Here is a 5,948-nt window from a genome sequence, read left to right on the forward strand (position 1 = left end):
CCACTCTGAGCCTTTCCGGTATTGCCACTGAAATTTGACCAAGTTCACTACTTTGTTCCTCAAAGTGTTCACTCTCGGATCCACGATTGCCACAGGCCTCTTGACGTAATTTAGGCGATCATCGACCTGAATATCCTCCAAAGGAACCACAACTGTCTCATTAACTATACACTTCCTTAGCCGGGAAACATGGAAGGTATCATGAATCTGTCTCAACTCCTCCAGTAGCTCCAACCGGTAAGCCAGCTTACCCACAAGGACCAACACTCTGAATGGGCTGACAAACCTGGGGCCCAACTTGTCCTGCTTACTAAAGCGGATAACACCCTCCTTGGGTGACACCTTCAGAAGCACCAAATCTCCCACTTGAAACTATAGCTCAGAGTGTCATCGATATGCATAACTCTTTTGGAGGTTCTGGGTCGTTAACAATCTCTGTCTAGCTTACTGTATAAGCTAGGTCGTCTTGAGCATTATCTTGGTGCTCCCCATTACTCTCTGGATGACCTCGCTCCAAAAATTAGGAGTACGACACCTCCTCCCATATAGAAGCTCAAAGGGAGGCATGCCAATGCTGGCATGATGGGTGCTCTTATAAGAAAACTCAGCCAACGGAAGATAGGAATCCCAGCTCCTACCAAAATCAGTGATGCATGCACACAACATATCCACGAGTCTCTGAATAGTCCAATCAGTCTGCCCATCCATCTGCGGATGATATGCAATACTAAAATGTAACCGGGTACCCAACTCCTCGTGAAACGTCTTCCAAAACCTGGAAGTGAAACGAACATCCCAGTGTAAAACATCGGAAGTCAGCGCACCATGCTGATCCACCACCTCTCGTACATAAATTGCAACTACTTTTCTGTAGAAGAGCCCTAGCTTATGGCCATGAAATGAGCACACTTCGTCAAACGATCCATTATCACCTTGATAACATTAAAACCCCTCGCAGTCTTCAGCAATTTTGTAATAAAATACAAGGTGTTATGCTCCCACTTCCATAGTGGAACCTCCAAGGGATGCAACTTGCCATGAGGGTGATAGTGCTTGGCTTTTACCTTCTAGTAGGTGATCAAGCATCTTTCTACAAACTGGGCCACATCTCTCTTAATACATGGCCACCAGTAACTATGCTTCAGGTCGAGATACATCTTGGTAGCCACTGGATGAATGGAAAATATCGACTTGTAGGACTCCTACACCAATAGTCATCGAGCCCCACATGTATAAGGCACTCAAACCTGCCCATGAAGAGTCAAAAGCCCTCGACTATCGATATCAAAAGCTTTAATCTGATCGATCACCCGCTCACTTTTCCAATTCTCTTCCATTATGGCTTCTGAATGTGCTTCTTTGATCATTTCCAAAATTAGGGTCATCACAGTCATCCACATACACACATCCCGAATTAGGGTACTAACCACTCTCTGACTTAAGGTGTCAGCCACCACATTGGCCTTGACTGGATGATACATAATCTCATAGTCGTAATCTTTCACTACATCTAACGACCTCCTCTATCTCATGTTCAGGTTAGACTGATCCATAAGATATCTTAGGCTCTTATGGTCGTTGTATAGATGGTACACCGAACACCATAATGATAGTGGTACCAAATATTGAGAGCGAAAACGACCGCCCCCACCTTCAAACCGTGAGTGGTATACTTCGCTTCGTGAGGCTTCGATGCCTCGAAGCATATGCAATCACATGCTCCCTCTGCATCAACACAACACCTAACATTGCGAAGGATGCATCACAGTAGACCACAAAGTCCTCAACTCCCTCAGGGAGGCCAAGTACTAGCGCCTCACACAATCTCTGGCGAAGAGTCTCGAATGATGCCTTCTTCTCAGGCCCCCCAAAAAACACAACATCCTTCCTTGTCAACTTATTGAGAGGAACATCGATCTTGGAGAAGTCTCGAATGAATCTCCAATAATATCCCGCAAATCCAAGGAAGCTCCGAATCTCAGATAGAGAGTTCGACACTTCCCGTCGCCTCTATCTTGGATGGTTCGACCAAGATATTGTTCTGGTTCACAAGGTGTCCCGAAAATTGAACCTCATGCAACCAGAAGTCACACTTGGAGAACTTGTCATAAATCCTCTCCATCCTCAAAATTCCATGAATCGCGTGCAAATGCTCCCCGTGCTGCTCTCTGGTCTTCTGATAGACCAGATTGTCATCGATGAAGACGATCACCGAATTATCCAACATTGGACTGCACACCCGATTCATGAGATACACGAACATCGTTGGTGCATTGGTGAGACAAAAAGGCATCACCATGAACTTGTAATACCCGTAACAATTTCGGAAGTTCGTCTTCTGAATATCCTCCCCTCGTACCCTCATCTGATGATAGCCAAACATCAAATCGATCTTGGAAAACCAAGATGCCTTCTGCAACTGATCAAAGAGATCATCTATCATCTGTAATGGATAATGGTTCTTCACTGTCAGCCTTTTCAACTCCTAGTAGTCAATACACATCCGGCGTGAAGCATCATTCTTTCTGACAAAAAGGATCGGTGTTCCCCAAGGAGAACTCAACGGCTGAATAATCCCTTTTCCTAACAACTCCTGAAGCTGAGAGGATAAGTACTGCATCTCAGGTGGCATAAGGCAGTATGGTGCCTTGGAAATCGACACCGCACCCAAGATCAAATCGATCCGAAACTCCACTTGCCTCGCAGGAGGCAAACCCCGTAACTCCTAGGAAAAACATCGGAAAATCACTTACAACAGGAACATCAGAAATAGAAATCGGTCCCTTTTCCTCAACCCAAGTATCCACTATATATGCCAGATAACCCATACACCCATGCTGCAAACTCTATCTCGCCCAAGCGGCAGAATACAAGGCTGGCCATGACCTAGTACCCTCACTATAGATGGTCAACACTCCTCCACTTGGGCCTTAAACCGTTACCATCTAATGCTTATAGTCAATCAGAGCCCCAAGCCAGCTCAACCAATCCATACCCACCATTACACAAACATCTCCCATTGTAATAGGAATAAGATCTATCGGATATCCAACACCAAAAATCTCTAACACACAACCCCGGTAGAAATCATTAGCAGAGACCGGACGCTCATCAAGTATAGAGACTCTAAACGGTGTGCTCAAGGCCTCCCCCGCAATACTAAAACCACGACAAAAAATATGATGACACAAAAGACCGACTCGCACCCGAGTCAAACAGCACAAGCGCATGTACAGAATTCACAAGAAAAGTACCTACACGATCAATAAGATAAGCAACATAAATAAATTAGCAGAATAATAAAGAACACATACTAGCCACGACGTATGAAGCTGCTCAGGCCTCCTCTCTTGTCAACTAAAATGTTCTCCCTTGAGCCCTCGGTGTCTCGGCCTTCCACTACTAGCAATCAGTAATACACAAGGTCGTGGGGGACAGAGTCTGAAATGCTCTAGATGGAAGCTGAGGACACTCGACCCTCATATGTACTTTCTATTTATAATTGAAGCAAACCCGAAATCCCTTGGGAAAATCCCTGGCCAAATGCCTATATTTCTCATATAGGTAGTAATTCGTCCCTGACCGACATGGTCCCTCATCCCCCTTGCCGTACTTAACGCAAGCTCGACCCTTCTAGCCTCCACTTCTCGAGTCAGCGGGCTTGGTCTGCTTAGTCACTATCTGCGACTATATTGGCCTCCTATCTCTCTTACATGGGTCTCCCTTTCCTCCTTAGTCTGGGTCTCAAGCTTAATCTTTCTCTTCCTAGCATTGGTTTGCAGCTCATCTAATGTCCGATATGAAGTGTTTGCCACGAACTCACGGATATACCTCCTCATAATACTTAGATACTGACTCATACGTGCCTGCTTAAAAGATACGTGCTCAGGAAAAAACAAGGCCCTCTCATGAAACATCATGTTGATCTCAGTCATCGTCTCTTTCTTCTGCTTGACGCATAGGAACTCCTGGGACAACCTGTCTCTCTCTCTCTCTCAACCGCTGGAACAAAATCATCTCTGAACATCTCAGTAAATCTCTCCCAAGCCACCATAGAACGCTCTGGAAGGTTGTAATCAGTTGTCACAAACTTCCACCAATCCTTCGCTCCTAAGCAAAGCAGGTTCAGCAAGAAACGAACCCTCAGATTCGCTGGATAAGAGCAAGTGTAAAAACATCCTTCAACATTATAAATCCATCTCATAACATTAATCAGATCCTCAATCCCATCAAACTCATGTGGCTTCATGTTGTTGAACTCCCGGTACCACAACAAATCACCCCCGTACGGTCTCACAGCGGCAACAACTGCAGTGGATGCGGTAGCAACAACCTTAGTGATGGTGGCATAGCGCTCGTCAAATGTCTCAATCAGGATTGTCTTGATAGACTTAAACATCTATGGAATATGCCCTTTGATTGTTGCGGCCACCTCGACGGCAACAATCCTACGGATCTCATTATCACTGGCACGTGGCCTCTTGGGGTCGCTAGAGCGTGAACCTTAGGTACCACCATATTGAAACATATAAGAAAATCATCAGAATCATGTTAAAGTGCATAAACAAACACCCACACACTCATACAAGTACCTTAGTTCCTTAAGATTCCTTCTTGAGTCGTATACAAATACGGTGCTTTCAGTAGTACGGGCCCAATACTACCTTCCACACCAACCTGTATTTGTCTCAATTCGTCCTCTCAAGACCCTAAGTCACAAGGACTCTATTTCCCTAGATCAGCTGTACACTCACCCTACTGATTCCTTAGAATTACAACTAAGCATCTAGACACTAACTTTAGACTGCTCCCTAGCATAGCTCCACTTTATAAAATCTCTGATGTCCCTGCCACTTGCTTCGTGCATGCCAATCATACATAATATGAGACTCGATAAACATTCGAATAAATGATTCTACCTCAAATCCAAAACCAAAGGAGGAACAGGAAGAAAGGCTAAATTAGGAATTCTAAGGATACAATATTGTAACTATGTATAATTATACACCATACACCAAGCAAATAGAAATAACATATTTAAACTCATAAGAATGAACTCCTACACTAAAGGCATCACAAATTAGGCAACACCATCACACCATTCATGTAGGATCCTTAGCCTACCACTAATTAGCATGCAATTCTATCAGCTCTACACTACTCATAATACAAATTGAGGTATTTTGGGATACTACCACTCAAGCTCTGGTTGATTGTACATACTACTTCACTGGCTACTTGTGACTCCGTAAATTTTCAAAAAAAATCATTTTCGAACCATATAATTCTCAATATCACATTCCAAAAACCACAATTGTCAACTTGTCAAAAACACAAATTCATAAATTATTTGATAACATACAGGATACTCCAAAACATAAACTCCATCTCGTGTGTACAATCAAGCCGACGCCTTCCCGTGATCCTGAGAAGTACCTGAGACAGAAAACACATAACACGGTAAGCATGAAGCTTAGTGAGTTCCCTAAAATACCACACATAACTCTTTAGCCTCTCGTAGCTATATATCTTATATAAGACCCTCTGGTCCGAACTCAGTAAAGCTCAGCATAATACACAACATAAATCACAAAGACATAATGAAGGATATCACAATACTCAAAATAAGTACACAAGACCCTACAGTCACAAAAAAATACCACTCAAGGTAAACATAGTGAGAAGACTCACCTAGTAAGTAAGCAAATAGACCTCGTACATGAACCACCGATCTAGCCTCCGCCTAACACATACGATATTTATCTCTTATTAACACTTAAATCACAACTGCAAATAAACCAAGTTATTTTCTCTTTCTAATTTCTTGGAATGGGTAAAAGACTATTCTACCCCTATATGGTCTCCAAAATCACTGTCTTGACCAAACCCTAAAGTAAACAGAAGTCAACACACGAGTCAACAGTCCATGTTGACCTGACTCGTTGAGT

Source organism: Lactuca serriola, chromosome 7 (genome assembly GCF_051521515.1).
Source record: "Lactuca serriola cultivar US96UC23 chromosome 7, Lser_US96UC23_V15, whole genome shotgun sequence".
NCBI lineage: Eukaryota > Viridiplantae > Streptophyta > Magnoliopsida > Asterales > Asteraceae > Lactuca > Lactuca serriola.